Here is a 16,766-nt window from a genome sequence, read left to right as displayed (position 1 = left end):
GCTCTCCTCCATAAACGAGCTCTTGGATCGCTTCGCCGCCCTGGGAGTCGCTACGGATTACGACCAGATTGGGCCTAAACCCGATATGAGAGAGATTAACTCTCCGCAAGTCACCCATCACGTTGCCGTGGTAGAGGGACAGTGCAGCGACCCTTCATCTATCTTAAGGACTCGCTACGTCCGGATTCCCGATCCCTCCAAGCCGGATACCCGCGGAGGGGAGGATATCACTCAAGACCTGAATTTAGAGTTAGGCGACGGGCTGGATTCATTGGACAACATCCAGGAATCCAAATTTTCGAGTTCGGAAATTCCTCGGCCTCTGAGCCTTAGATGAGGTGAGGCTTCGGATTTAATTCCACCCACCCACCCCAAGATAAGCGATCTATCCAAAATCAGGCAAGAACCCGATGAAACAGTACATCATTACTGGGCCAGATTCCTCCTGGTTAAGAACAGGCTAAGGGACTGCCGCGAGGAAGACGCAGTCTCAATCTTCTGCAATAATTGCACGGACAAGGGAATACTCAACGCCATAAGTCGCCGTGATATTACACACTTCACTGACTTGGTGTCCATTGTACGAAAGTACTGTGTGATGGAAAGCGCCTGGAAAACCGAAATAAAATTTTGGGACAATCCGGCCCTGAATACAAACCCAGTCCAAAATAAAATGGTGCATCATCACCAGTCACCGACGTCAAGCACTAAAAAGCAAAAACCCTCTACAGGGCATGGAACCGTACTGGAAGGATGGCTTAATAGACCCTGTAAAATTCACAGTACAGAGGACGCCACACCAAGTCACAGCCTCAGAGCATGTTGGATACTCCAGCAGGTGGCCAAAATTGGCGAAAATCTCCTAATTCCGGAGGCCACAGAAAACCACTCCAGAGACACCAATACGGTATTAACAGTCTTCGAGACTTTCACATCAAATAATATGCGAAAAAGGACACTCCGCAGCCTTGTCGAAGTCTACCAAGTAGCAACAATAAACCCATGGAGTGACACGGCTATTACCTTTAACGCCAGTGATGAACCTAAATTCCGAACAGCCTGAGCACCAGCCGCATTGGTCCTCAGTCCAATAGTGGACGGCTTTCGTCTTACCAAGGTACTCATGGACGGCGGCAGCGGATTGAACCTCATTTATGAGGAGACCCTTCAAAAAATGGAAATAGACTGGAACTGCTTTGAGCGAAGCAGCACAACCTTTAGAGGAATAATCCCCAGTCGGGAAGCGCGCTGTACAGGAAAAATCACACTAGATGTGGTGTTCGGCACGCCGGATAATTACAGGTCCGAAGAGGTCACGTTCCAGGTGGCTCCGTTCAACAGCGGTTATCACGCTATGCTAGGGCGGGAAGCATTTACAATCTTCCAAGCAATACCCCATTACGGGTACATGAAGCTCAAGATGCCCGGGCCTAACGGGATCATCACTCTCGCTAGTGATCCGGACATAGCACTCCGCGCCGAAAACAAGACAGCCGCACTGGCCCTCGAGGCACTATCCGAAGCCCTAGCAGCTGAGGAGCTGATTGCGCTGCGCTCTACGGTGAATAGGGACGATGTGGTACTCAACAAAAGATCCAAGTCCACCTCCTTTAAGTCGGCGGACGAAATAGTCAAATTCCAAGTCCATCCAACGGACCCCAATAAAATAGCTTTCATCAGGGCACAGTTAAACCCTGATGTCGACGCCGCACTGCGAGAGTTCCTACGAGAGAACTAGGACATTTTCGCCTGGCACCCTTCAGACATGCCAGGAATCCCACGCAGGCTGGCCGAGCACAGCTTAAATATCCAAACAGGATTCAAACCTGTCAAACAGGCTCTTCGACGTTTTTCCGAACCTAAGAGACAGGCCATGGGAGAGGAGCTAGCAAAGCTATTGGAGGCCAGATTCATCAGAGATATAAAACATCTGGACTAGCTAGCAAACCTGGTGATGGTACCAAAGAAGGACAAATCCTGGCGCCTGTGTGTTGATTTTAAAGACCTTAATAAGGCTTACCCAAAGGATCCCTTCCCCCTCCCCCGCATCGATCAAATTATCGACGCTACCGCAGGACACGATTCGTTGTGTTTCCTCGATGCATATTCCGGCTACCATCAAATCAAGATGGCAGAACGAGACCAAGCCGCAACGTCATTTATCACACCATACGGCCCATTCTGCTTCAACACGATGCCCTTCGGGCTCAAAAACGCCGGCGCAACATATCAGCGCATGATTCATACATGTCTGGCAAGCCAGATCGGCAAAACAGTGGAGGCATATGTAGATGATGTGGTCGTCAAAACAAGACATGTTGAATCTCTAGTAGACGACTTGAGGCTCACATTTGATAACCTCCGAACATACGACATCAAGCTCAACCCGGAAAAATGCGTTTTCGGCATTCCAGCCGGAAAGCACTTGGGCTTCATTGTATCCAGTAGAGGAATTGAAGCAAATCCAGCCAAGATCCGAGCTTTGTCGCAACTAGATATCCCAAAGGACCTCAAACAAATACAAAAATTAACCGGATGCGTGGCGTCTCTAAGCCGATTTATCTCCCGCTTGGGAGAAAAGGCCCTACCCCTTTACCGCCTCCTTCGGCGCACCGAACACTTCAAATGGACGGATGCAGCCACGGTCGGACTCGACGAAATAAAAGCCATACTGGCAACAAACCCAGTCCTGGCCATGCCAAACATTGGCGAACCAATGCTATTATACATTGCAGCAACACATCAGGTTGTAAGCGCAGTGCTCGTCGTCGAACGAGAAGCGGATGAACACAAATTCACCCTTCAAAAGCCGGTCTATTATGTGTCCACTGTCCTCACTCCCTGCAAATCGCGGTACCCGCATTATCAAAAGATTGCGTACGCGGTATTCATGGCATCGCGGAAGCTACGACACTACTTTCAAGAGTGTTCAATAACAGTAGCGTCGGAAGTACCACTTAACGATATTATAAACAACCGTGACGCAACAGGCCAGATTGCAAAATGGGCCATTGAGCTCCTCCCGTTCAACATAACTTATAAGCCACGGCGAGCCATCAAGTCGCAAGTCTTGGCCAACTTCGTCGCAGAATGGACGGAGGCCGAACTCCCTATTCAAATTGGATCACGCATTTTGACGGCTCCAAGATGTTGGCCGAACTGGGGGCTGGCATCATTTTGACGTCCCCCACAGGAGACATAGTTCAATACGTACTACAGATTATGTACACGGACTCCAACAATGCAGCCGAATATGAGGCCCTTCTACATGGTCTCCGGATGACAGTATCCATGGGCATCCAACGCCTAGAGGTGCGTGGGGACTCGAACCTCGCAATATCCCAAATAAATGGAGACTTCGACGCCAAGGATCCAAAAATGGCAGCTTACCGCAACGCCGTCCTAAAAATGTCAGCTTGATTCGAGGGGCTTGAATTTCACCATATAGCCCGGGAAAATAATCAGGCGGCAGATGTCCTGGCACGCATCGACGCAAAACGCGATGTAGTCCCCCCCCCCAACATCTACTTGGAAAGGCTGTTCAAGCCATCCGTAGTATGGGAAGGGGAGACGAACAATAACAGCCCGGACCCAACCGCACTGCCCGACACCAAACATTCTGACACAATCGGAGGCTCTGCCAATGAAATAACACCTTCAGCCCACATAATAATGGCCGTCATCGCCCCGTGGACAGAACCATTCCTCGCCTACCTTACTAGGCAGGAACTCCCCGAGGACCAAAATGAGGCACGCTGCATAGTGCGGCGATCCAAAGCCTACAGAGTCCACGAGGGAGAGCTTTATAAGAAAATCACTACCGGAGTCCTTCAAAGGTGCATCTCCGAAGAGGAGGGGTGGAACCTCCTGGCTGAAATTCATGCCGGACTCGGCGGTCATCACGCTGCAGCCCAGTCCCTTGTAAGCAAGGCCTTCCGTACAGGCTTTTATTGGCCGACGGCCCGGGCAGACGCTCATGACTTAGTCCAACGATGCACCGGTTGCCAGCTCTTTGCAAACCAAAGCCATATGCCACCCACCGCCCTCCAAACTATCCCCATTACTTGGCCCTTCACGGTCTGGGGGCTTGACATGGTTGGACCCCTTAAAGGCGGAACCCACAAGCAAAAATACTTACTGGTCATGGTGGATAAGTTCACCAAATGGATAGAAGCCAAGCCTGTTAAGACGGCCGAATCCGGACCGGTGATAGACTTTATATCTGGGGTTGTACAGCGTTACGGCGTACCCCACAGCATCATCACTGATAATGGCACGAACTTAACGGCCGACGAGGTAAAACTCTGGTGCAAAAACATGGGCATCAAGCTCGATTATTCTTCCGTCTATCACCCACAAACTAACGGCCAGGTCGAACGTGCAAATGGTCTTATCATGAGCGGCATCAAACCCAGATTAGTGCGGTCCCTCAAGGATTCTAACACGCACTGGGTAGAGGAGCTCGACTCTGTACTCTGGGGGCTACGGACCACGCCAAATCGCACCATCGGATACACACCATTCTTTATGGTGTACGGCACAGAGGCAGTTTTGCCTTGCGACATAATTCATGACTCACCGCAAGTGCGCATGTACGAAGAAAGAGAAGCCGAGCTCGATCGGCAGGACAGCTTGGACGCATTGGAGGAGGAGCGTGACATGGCAAAAGCCCGTTCCGCATTCTATCAACAGCAGGCTCGAAGATACCAAAGCAGAGAAGTACGGGCCAAAAATTACAACGTTGGCGAATTAGTTCTACGTCTACCGGACAAGAAAAAGGACAAACTCAAGCCCAAGTGGGAAGGTCCCTTCATAATGACCAAGTCCTGACTGGTGGAGCGTACCGCCTGCGGGATACATCAGATAACTGACTTGAACCAAACCTATGGAACGCAGCCCATCTCCGAAGATTCTATGCCTAGCGCCGGACTCTGTGTTTGTCTCCTGCCCCTATCCATTTTTTATATATTTTCTGTCTTACATTTCTCTTTTTCTTCTCTCTCTCTCTCTATCTCTCTCTCTCTCCCTCTCTCTCTTATAGCCTTTAAAGGCTCATAAAGTGACGCGCTATCCACGCTCATTAAACCTGGGGGCTTCTTTAAACAGAAGCTTATTCATACGGGCTTCATGCCCAACACATGTGTCACACTTCCGCATGTACCTTTTATTCACCATTATATGCATCGATATGACTTAAGTTTTGGCCAAGCTGGGTTGCCTGGCTCCTGTGCTTACCCCTATGTTCCCGATTGTTCGGCTAGGTGGTAAAGGGAGCACCTCTGCGATTGTTACTGCCGGGTCAGCCGGACGTGTACCTCAAACTGGGTGAAGCCGAAAGCTAGCATTCTTAAGGGAATATTCGGTCGGTGAACTAAAGATGATCTTTTTTTATTTTTATCTAAACGCCCCCAGATGTTTTTCCTGCGTTTCTTTTCGCAGCATGGACATGCACCTTAGGGCATGCCTCCCAGGAAAAGGAACCCCTAATGGAACTATTCTCCCTGGAAGATGTTTCTTACTAACCATGTAATATAACATAACTAGTCGGGCACTTGTCTGTTCAAGCCCTAATGACCCCTGCGCCTGGTCTCCATGCATTCCCCGGTTCCTATATAATCGCATGGGAATTCGGACACACTCCGGACCGTCAGGTCCCGAGGCTGAAGCGAAAAGGTCGGCCATGACAAATGATCTACAATCCGGCTAGAAGGCATTATAAATGTCAATTAAATTACACAGTCATTTTGACTGATTGTATTCCTCTTCAATACCATCTAACAGGCTGTCTAATTTATAGTCCTGCTGGGAATACTTTGCGGCCAACTCTACTTGGCCGTATACTAAGCTTATAGGGATCTCCTTCCCATCGGGCCCTACAGGACCGACCTCGGCCATGTGGTTGGGGTCAGCCTTTGCGTACCACGTCTTCACCATGGCCCAGGCCTCCCTAGCGCCTTGATGGCAGGCTGATATCTTCCACAAGTGGAAGCGCCGCCGTGCTCCCTTTAGCTTCTCCGCAAGATCTCCAAGACCTTCGGGCATGGAGACGGATGGCCACAGGGCCTGGGCGACGCCTTGCATCGCCTGCCGAACTCGATCGAGTAGTTGCGAGAGCTCAGGAGGAAGGTCACCCGTAGAACTGGGCATCTCCTCTGCAGGACGACCTGTTAGCACAACTACAGACATTGCTCTATTAGTCGACTTCCCCGCCGAACTTTCTTTCAAAGGTTCGTGCAAGCACTTACTAAATATGCCGCGCCGAAGCCGCTGATTCTCCTTCACGGAGTCTGACAGCTGGGCACGAACATCTTTCAGCTCGACGCCCAGCTTGGTGTTGGCATCTTGGAGATTGTTCTTCTCTCGCCTCACCTTTGTCAGCACCTTCTCACCAGCCTTTAGCTGGCGTAGGAGGTGTTGCCTTTCCGGATTCAATCCGGCGCCATCTGCAGTTTCATTTGTCAGATTCGCACCCATGCCGTGCTTCGCAAAATACTTATCTTTCGAAGTGTATATTACCAGAGGGGGTCTCCTTGGGCTCCCCTGCCGCGGCTAGTGCGGCCTCAAGTTGGGCTTTGCACTCTTCCAGCTCCTTGGACAGTAGGGAATTCTTTTCTGTAAGAACTTGCATAACAAATGATCCTTAAATCAGTTATTCTAACTGTTTCAAGTCTCGGGGGCTACTGGTATATATATAATTACCAGAATTTTCTTACCCGTATGTCTTTTACATATTGCTCTGTGGCTCTGGCTAGACCATTTTGAGCAGCACAGAGGTACGCATCTCCCGAGTTGAAGGCATCTAACGCCCCTTGGGAGAAACAAGCGTCGCGAAGAATTGTCCGGCGACGCCTGTGGTTCATGGCACTCTCCACCTCAGAGTTGGTGGCAGACAACCCGTCCACATCCTCCGTCGGAGGAGCGTTTGGCGCGTGCCTTGCGTTCGCCTCCGCCTCCGGACCAGGCTTTGGAGCCTGGCTGGTGGAGGCGCGATTGGCAGCCTCTCTGGATATAGTCCAGCGAGGTCTCTTTGTCCTGAAGAGAGTGCGAGTGTCAATGTGCCTCGAAGGTATAACACCTGGGATAAGGGGGCACGCCATACCTTTGCGCCGACGCCTCGGTCTGGACTGCACTTCTTTTCTGCCCGCGGGGCCCTACGGCCCCTCGTTGGCTTGTCGCCGCAGGTTCGGCCTTCCGCCTTAAAAACCTCCCCTGCAAAGTTCGGTTGTAATCAGGAAACTAAAAACACGAGTGGGCGGACACCTATTCGGGGTACTGGGACTTCGATCTCAGTTACCTGGGGGGTCAGGATTAGCCCTGGGTAATCGGTCGTTGTCGGTGTACTAAAGTAGGGGTACCCTTAGTACCCCGAACTTGTGCACGGGCAGTCGCAGCGTCCCGCGGCAAGGCCTGCCAGGTCACCGCCAAGATCCTCCGTGGTCCCTTTGAAGACCATTCAAGAACAAAGTACTCAAGACAAGACCCCGGCAAGAGGAGCTTGCCGGGAAGAAGGCAAGACCCCGGCAAGAGGAGCTTGCCGGGAAGGCCATCAGAAGCATCCCGAGGCCCCGGCAAGAGGCGCTTGCCGGGAAGGCCGTCCAAGGCATTCCAAGGAACTTGCCGCGGCGCGCTACGCGCCCCGACAAGGCCCGGTGAGCGACAAGCTCCCGGAAGCGACAAGACGACGGCCGCGGCAAGGCGCTTGCCGCGGCGAGCCCCCACTCCATGCCCACGCTCCAGCACATCCACCCACGTGTCGCTCCAGGGCCCCTCCCGAGCGCACGTGGCAGGAGGCTGTGCAGCTAGGGGCGTGCGGTGGCACGCAGGCGCTGACAAGACAACCATCATGGCAAGACGGTGGCGTCCCTAGCGGTCCCTCTCGGTGCTGTCTAGGCGACACAGACGGGCATTTAATGCCCTTGTCCCCTGCCGTCAGGGTTAGGTATGATAGCACTGTAGCAGCTAGCTGTGCCTACTACAGCACCTAGCTGTGCCTATCCACGGCACCTTTTCCACTTTTGCCCTCCGTTGCCCTATGTCGGTAACCCCTTGAGCATATAAAAGGAGGCCCGTGCGCAACGTAGAGGGGGACGGCCATCTCGAGAGCTCTCGCGAGGTTCAGCAATTCCACACACTCACGCTCGCTCCCGAGCTAGAAATCAATACCAATCCACAAAGCAGGAGTAGGGTTTTACGCATCCTTGCGGCCCGAACCTGGGTAAATCGCTCGCGTGCTTCGCCTCGATTTACTCCTCGCACGACCAACCGCCCGCGTGCTTCGCCTCGATCTGCTCTTTGCGCAACCTCCGCCCCCCGCCGAACCAAAAGGGACCCGGTCCGCCGGTCCCATAGGTGCCCGTGGATCAGAAACCCCGGCATCTCTGGCGCGCCAGGTAGGGGGCGTCGAAGTTGTGTGAATCAGATCCGGCATTCTTGCAGGCTAGATCTTCATCTTCTTCATCGATCTTCACCATCTTCACCAGCATGCCGCCGAAGAAGAAAGTTTCGGAGGCAGCCGCTCCGTCCACGCCGAGCCACCCACCGCCGGAGCAAGCGGATGGTGGGGCAGGCGCCGGCGGAAGGGCACGCATCGACGAGGGAACTCACGGTGCTGCCAGGTCCCAGGGCAAGGCTGCGCTGCCCATCGGCGGTGTGGCCGGCTCCCACAACGACCGGGCGCACTCCAAGACCTCGGCGTCCGTGCATGCACCGCGCCCATCTCAGGAGGCGCGGGACCGGCAGCGTCATGGTACTCACGGTACCATGCGCTCGCTGGACCCGGATCGAGCTGGTGGATCCCGGAGCGCCCAGGACCACCATGCGCGTCAACAAGCCGGCGCGAGCGAGACACGGTCTCCTGGACGAGATACTGCTCCTTCTAACATAGTTAGAAGTCCGAGCTTATCCCGCTCCTCGCACCGTTCGCTACCGCCGCCCGCTACTGCAGCTGAAGCTCTGGCGCGAGCTCAGCTGCTCCTAGACTACCCACCAGCGCCGGACAAGATCGACGACTGGAGGGCCACTATCCAGAGTCTCATCGGTTTCGCCAACGGCGACACTCCTCGGCAGCCGACCACGTCGCAGCCGCAGCGAGTCAGCCAGGCACAAACCGGTGGTGACAAGACTGGTGGGGGTGCAACTACTGTGCACTCCCCACCCCGAAGGCCAAGATCACCGACTCGCCGGGTCCACCTCGACAGCGATTCCACCGCGTCGTCAGATCCCCAAGTTCGTCGCGATCAGCGCCAAGTTCTTCAAGAACGGCAGCGGGAAGACGCTCGTACTCGCATCGAGCGCCAGAGAGAAGTGCGACGTCAGTCAGACCAGCGCGCTGGGCCCTCTGTTGACATGCATGCGCCAGGGGAACCAGGCGACTTACCGTACCCGGTAGGTTGCCCTGCGTTCACTCGTGAGCTGCGGCAAGTCCAGTGGCCCAGTACGAAGAACTTCAAGCCCGACGTACCAGAGAAGTACGACGGCAAGTTGCATCCGTCCGAGTTCCTCAGCATCTACACCATCGCGGTGCAGGCTACTGGGGGGCGGGACGACAAGATCCTTGCCAACTACTTCCCGTTGGTACTCAAGCCCAACGTCAGGTCCTGGCTCATGCACTTGCCGGACAACTCCATATCCTCTTGGGCTGAGCTGTGCCATTAGTTTGTTGGCACCTTCACAGGCGGCCACAAACCTCATGGCCAAGAGAGCGATCTTCATCTGCTCGTCCAGAAGGAAGGAGAGCCCCTGCGCCAGTACATCCAGAGGTTCAGCCGTGTACACCACAACATCCCAAATATCCACCCCGCCGCGGTAATCAGCGCGTTCCATCAGAACGTGCGCAACCGCAGGATGCGGGAGGAGTTGGCGATGTGCAAGATTCGGGACGTCAGCGAGCTTTATGCCCTGGCCGACAGATGTGCACGCGCTGAGGAGGGGAGGAAATTCCCCGGAGAAAGCACCGGAGCAGGAGGATCTGACAGTGAGGATGCCGCCCCGGCAAAGAGAAGCCGGCGGCGCAACAACAGGAAGAAGCAGAACAATGAGGTGCTGGTCGTTGAGCAGTCCAACAATGAAGGTGACGCCACGAAGGCTACAGTTGGTAGCTCCGGCAAGGAAGTTGCCGCATGCACCAACTGTCAGGCTGTGGCGGCCGCCGACAAGCGGGACGGCTCCGGCAAGCAATACTGTAAGATTCACCGCACCAAGGGCCATGACCTCCAGAGCTGCAAGAAGGTCGAGAAGCTCGTCCAGCAACAGAGGGCTGAGTACGAGCGGCGCGACAGGGAGAGAGCCCAAGGGGGTGCCGAGAAGCCTGGCCAGAAGCGCACCGGCCAGGAAGGACGCCGCGGCAAGGCCAAGCAGCGGCAAGGAGACAGACCTCCCCGCGGCCGCGACAACGATGAAGGCGACGGGGAGGAAGAAGACATGGATGATGTTGAGACCAGTGAGCAGGAGTTTCAGAAAGCCACAGAGGTCTTGTGCGTTGACGGGGGTGCTTCCCTGCACACCTCGCACCGCCAACTCAAACAGTGGGTGCGGGAAGTCAATGCAGCGGAACCACCCATCGAATCGTGCAAGCTTCTGAAGTGGTCCAACACGCCTATCATCTTTGACATTGAGGACCACCCTGATCGCACAACCGCGGTCGGGTGTCTGCCGATGTTGGTTTCACCAACCATCCGCAACCTCAAGGTCACCAAGATGCTAGTCGACGGCGGGGCCGGCTTAAACCTGATCTCCTCCGCTGTGCTTCGAAAACTCCAGATCCCTGACGGCGAGCTCGAAGAGACCGGCACATTCCAAGGAATCAACCCGGGAAGGAGCAAGCCGAAGGGGAAGGTCACGCTGCCGGTAACATTCGGCAGCGAGTTAAACTTCAGGACTGAGAGGGTCACGTTCGACGTTGCCGATATCCCGTTGCCTTACAATGGGATACTTGGCCGTCCAGCACTCGCCAAGTTCATGGCGGCCTCTCACTACGCGTATAACATGCTGAAGATGCCAGGCCCGATAAGCGTCATTTCTGTCCCTGGCGACAAGAAGGACGCTCTTATCTGTGCCGACAAGATCTACCGGGAAGCAGCAGCCACGGCGGACCACGATCCACTTGCCGCTGAAGCTCCCGGGACCAAGAAGACCAAGTCCGGCAAGATTTCTGGTGCCTACTCCGGCAAGCGCACCTCTTCGGAGTGCTGCACTGCCGTCGAGGACGCACCATCGAGCTCCACCGGCAAGAAGACCCAGTCCGGCAGAAGCTCTGATGCCCACTCCGGCAAGCGCGCCTCTTCGGAGTGCTGCGCTGCCGTCGAGGACGCACCATCGAGCTCCGCCGGCAAGCACAAGAAGACGATGGCAGCTCCGCCGGAGACGAAGAAGGTGTCCACCAAGGAGGATGGCACTGGTGGTACCTTCACCATCAGTGCCGCGCTTGATCCTAAATAGGAAAGCACGCTCGTTGCTTTCCTGCGGGCGAACGTCGACGTGTTTGCATGGCAACCGTCCAACATCCCCGGTGTTCCCAGGAAAGTGATTGAGCACCACCTTGCCGTCTGTCCTCATGCGCGGCCCGTCAAGCAGAAAGTCCGGAGGCAGGCGGTGGAGCGCCAAGAATTCATTGCGGAGGAAATCAAGAAACTGGAAGCAGCAGGCCTCGTCAGAGGAGTGTGCTCCATCCCACGTGGTTGGCCAATCCTGTAGTCGTGCGCAAGGCAAACGGGAAATGGAGGCTTTGCATCGATTTCACAGATGTTAACAAAGCTTGTCCCAAAGACCCATTTCCTTTGCCGCGCATTGACCAGATTGTTGACTCCACAGCTGGATGTGATTTGCTTCCGTTTCTTGATGCATACTACGGGTATCATCAGATCTTCGTGGCAGAGGAGGATGAAGAGAAGACCGCATTTATTACTCCATGCGGCACGTACTGCTTCGTACGGATGCCTTTTGGATTAAAGAATGCTGGCTCGACATTTGCAAGAGTAGTCCATATTGCTCTTGAGCCACAAATACACAGAAATGTGGAAGCATACATGGATGATATAGTGGTCAAGAGCAAGGACAGAGCGACCCTAATCCAAGACTTGGACGAGACTTTTGCAAATCCGCGCAAGATCAGCCTCAAGCTCAACCCAGAGAAGTGTGTGTTTGGAGTTCCCTCCGGCAAGCTTCTCGGGTTCTTCGTGTCTCAGCGGGGGGTTGAGGCCAATCCCGACAAGATCAAGGCCATTGAGCAGATTGAAGCACCGAAGCGCGTCAAGGATGTACAGAAACTTGCCGATTGCGTGGCTGCTCTCAGCAGGTTCATCTCTCGGTCTGCCGAGCGCGCCTTGCCATTTTTCAAATTATTGAAAAAGGCAGGTCCGATGAAATGGACTCCGGAAGCGGAGGCTGCGCTGCAAGACCTGAAGAGATACCTGTCCTCCCCTCCAATACTTGTCGCGCCTAAGCCACAAGAGAAGTTGCTGCTGTACATAGCGGCAACCAATCAAGTGGTTAGTGCTGCGTTGGTGGCAGAGAGGGAGGTGGATGATGAGCCAGCAACCGCGGCAAGCGCATCCAGCGACAAGCAGGGGGCTTCCCCGACAAGCTCTGGTCCCGACAAAGATGAACCCGCGCTGATACACGAGGAGATACGGAAGAAAACAGTGCAGCGCCCAGTTTACTTTGTCAGTTCCCTCTTGCAGGGGGCTAGGTCAAGGTACTCTGGTGTGCAGAAACTGCTTTTCGGCCTTCTCATGGCCTCGAGAAAGCTGCGCCATTACTTCCAAGCACATGAGATCACAGTGGTCACTCGCTTTCCGCTGAAGAGGATACTGCAGAATCCTGAAGCGACAGGTAGGATTGTTGAGTGGGCACTGGAACTGTCAAGCTTTGGTCTCAAGTTTGAAAGCACTTCAACTATCCAGAGCATTGGCAGAATTCATAGCGGAATGGACGCCAACTCCGGATGAAGAAATCCCGGAGACGAGCATCCCCAACAAAGAAGCGAGCAAAGAGTGGCTGATGTACTTTGATGGTGCTTTCTCGCTGCAAGGCGCCGGCACTGGTGTGCTGCTTATCGCGCCCACCGGAGAGCACCTCAAGTACATAGTCCAAATGCACTTTACCAAGGAGCAAGCAACAAACAGTACTGCAGAGTATGAGGGATTGCTTGCCGGTCTCAGGATCGCGGCAGACCTTGGGATTAAGAAGCTCATTGTCAGGGGTGACTCACAGCTTGTCGTCCGCCAAGTAAACAAGAATTATCAGAGTCCGTTGATGGAAGCTTACGTCGACGAAGTGAGAAAGCTAGAAGAGAGCTTTGACGGCCTGCAAATGGAGCACGTTCCGAGAACTCAGAACGCCATTGCTGATGGCCTGTCAAAGTGCGCCGCACTTAAGTTACCTGTGGAACCAGGGACCTTTGTGCTCAAGCTGACTCAACCGTCCGTAACACCATCAACTGGACAAAGCAAGAAGAGGAAGTTGATTCCTGGTGACTACCTGCCGGCAGAGCTTCCCGAAGCCGCCGCCAAGAAGGTCCCCAAGATCAACACCGAAGGCGCTGAGGAGCGAGATGCTCCGGCAAACCCCAGGGTTTGTTCCGTTGAAGCAGAAGCTCCCGGCAAGTTTGTCACGGGATGTCACGCTCCGGCAGAGACACAGCTTCTCGCCGTAGAAGCAGATATTCCCGCAGCAACCTCCAAGATCAACGCCAAGAGCGCCGGTGAGCCAGATGCTCCGGCAAGCCCTAGGGTTTGTTCCGTTGAAGCTGAAGCTCCCGGCAAGCTTGTCGCGGAACGTCAAGCTCCGGCAGAGATACTTCCCGCTGTAGAAGCGGACGTTCCCGCAGCAGCAGAGTTGCCTTTAGTCCTTGTTGTTGAGCCACAGGCTCCAACATGGGCGCAGCAGATTGTCCGTTTCCTTCAGACAGGAGAACTTCCCGAAGAGCAAGAAGAAGACGAAAGAGTAGCCCGGCAGTCAAGTATGTACCAGTTCGTCGACAAGACGCTGTACAGAAGAAGACTCAACGGTGTGAAATTGAGGTGCATTCCCCGGGAAGACGGACAGAAGCTGTTGGTAGAGATACACGGAGGCATATGTGGTCACCACATTGGCGCAAGAGCACTCGTCGGCAAAGCATTCTGGCAAGGTTTCTTCTGGCCAACAGCCCTCCAGGATGCAACTGCACAAGTAACCAAGTGTGAAGCGTGCCAGTTCCATTCCAAGCAGATACACCAGCCAGCTCAAGCTCTCCAGACGATCCCTTTATCCTGGCCCTTTTCGGTCTGGGGGCTCGACATCCTCGGCCCCTTCCCCCGAGCTGTCGGGGGCTTTGAGTACTTGTACGTCGCAATCGACAAGTTCACAAAGTGGCCGGAAGTGGAACCAGTGAGGAAGGTGACCGCACAGTCAGCCGTCAAGTTCTTCAGGTCGATTGTTTGCCGCTTCGGGATCCCTAACCGGATAATCACCGACAACGGCACACAGTTCATGAGCCACGCCTTCATGCAGTACATCCAAGATCTCGGCGCCAAAGTCTGCTTCGCTTCTGTTGCTCACGCAAGGAGCAACAGTCAAGCGGAGAGGGCAAATGCTGAGGTGCTGCGCGGGCTCAAGACCAGAACTTTCGACAGGCTGCGCAAGTGCGGAAGAAACTGGATCGAGGAGCTACCGGTGGTTCTTTGGTCGATCAGAACGACGCCAAATCGAGCCACTGGACAGACACCCTTTGCTCTAGTCTATGGAGCAGAGGCAGTTACCCCCACGGAACTCGTATACGGGTCACCTCGAGTGCTCGCTTACGATGACTTGAGCAAGAGCGGCTGCGGCAAGATGACGCGCTGCTCCTTGAGGAAGATCGTCTCCAGGCTGCTGTGCGAGCTGCTCGCTACCAGCAAGCTCTGCGTCGCTGCCACAGCCACAGAGTCAATGCCAGGAGTTTTGCCGCGTTCAGTCGGCCAAGAATTCCAACAAGTTGACGCCGAAGTGGGAAGGCCCTTACCGGGTGAAACGAGTCACAAGGCCTGGCGCTGTCCGCCTTGAGACCGAAGATGGCTTTCCAGTGAGCAACTCCTGGAATATCGAGCATCTTCGTAAGTTTTACCCGTAAGGCGCGGTTGTCGGACCCCGTCCGGCAACCACCTTTCTGTACGAGTTTTGCCGCTGTTGCATGTAAACCTCTGTACAGAGCCAGGCGCAGACCCTGAGCACCAGAAAATGAAGCACTGCATACCCCGGGGGCTATAGCATGCATGCTAGGTTGAGTCTGAGTCTCGTCCTTGGTTAGGGTCGATAGTCCCTAACAGCGGCTAACCCCTAGCTTAGAGGTCGAGTGTCCGTCCCTTTGCTTTTCCTTCGTTCGCAGGGCTCGCACGTCCTGGCCAGGCCACCTGGAGACGAAAAGGAGAAGAAGGGCGCGCCGGCACCTGGGCCCCGGCAAGAACGCCGGGGGCTGCGGATGCCAAAATGTCACCCCCGGCAAGCCAGAGTTGCCGGGGGCTGCAATATCAGATAAGTCTTTCATCCCTCTTCATGCATCCTCCTATGGACTGGGGAATGTGAAACCGCGTTTCTTCCCAAAAACTGCCGTGCTCCCCCGACTCTAGGCCCTGGAGCGCGTTCCCGGGGCCAAGTTTGGTCGTAGCCGCGGCAGCGAAGGGATGAAACGGGGAGGCCGCACCCACCTCGTTCCCGCCTCCGTCAAAGGCGCGAGAAAGGTCGAGCGACGTGGGAAGGCGGCAAGGCCTGTTGCTGGGGACGTCTGTCCGAGAGACACCAAGGATCTGTTCCTTGGTGTGGGTTCAACCCGCGAGGCAAATAACCCGGCAAACTTCCCCTTTTCATTAAAAAATATCCCATACAGGTACAGTCCATAGAGGATGAAAAACATGAAAGAGAGGATTACAAGTTTTAGATACAGCTAAGGCCCGAAGGCTTACAATTAAAAAGATAAGGTGCCCGTAATCCCTTTCCTGTCCCTCTCTCCAGGAGGTAGAACAAGCAGGCGAAAAGGGGAAAGGGGCGCCAAGGCGAGCTACAGGTGCCAGAAGACACCAAGAGAACATCCCGGGGGCCGGACGGTGATGGCGACGCCGGGAGAAGGGTGCGAAGGAGGGGCGGCAGGACGTCAGCACGCTGTCGAGGGCACCACGCCCTCGTACTCCGACCTGACGGCCTTGTCGCCAGCCCTCTTCCCCTTCCGCGACCTCCCTACGCCAGCCGCCCACGGAGACGCCCCCGGGGAGTTCAAGAAGCCGGCGCCGTGGATGATAGGGTCGCCGGTGCCGCACGAGACGGCGCCCGACACCTAGTCGGAGCCGCCGTCCTGCCGCCCGCCACCCTCACCATCACTGCCGCTCTCCTCCTCGTCACTCTCGCTCGAGGAGGAGCCTTCGCTATCGGAGGAGCTGTCCACGCAGCACTTCGCCCGGGTGCCGAAGCACCCGAAGACCTTGACGGAGAGGAGATCGCCCTCCACCAGCTTAAAACGGAGGGTGAGTCCCCCCGTCAAGCTGTGGATGCGGGCGAACGTCTTCCACCCTCGATCGAGATACATCACACTAGGGGCTGGGAACACCACGCGGACTCGCGTACCGCTGATCCCACAACCCCTCATGTGTAATCTCAGAGTTTCGGGCGGGTCCGACTCCATCGCGCCCGCGAACGGAGCCGGAAGCCGGAGGCGACGACGAGGCGCCCGGCGCAGCTTGACGAAGAACTCGCAAGGGTTGTCACCTATATGGACCGCCGCGGGGGGAGGAGCCACCGGCGGGGGCGAAGCTGGCACGTCG

This window comes from Triticum urartu, chromosome 7A, assembly GCF_056163025.1.
Source record: "Triticum urartu cultivar PI428250 chromosome 7A, HENAU_Tu73, whole genome shotgun sequence".
In the NCBI taxonomy this organism is placed as follows: Eukaryota; Viridiplantae; Streptophyta; class Magnoliopsida; order Poales; family Poaceae; genus Triticum; species Triticum urartu.
This window is presented reverse-complemented; position numbering follows the sequence as displayed.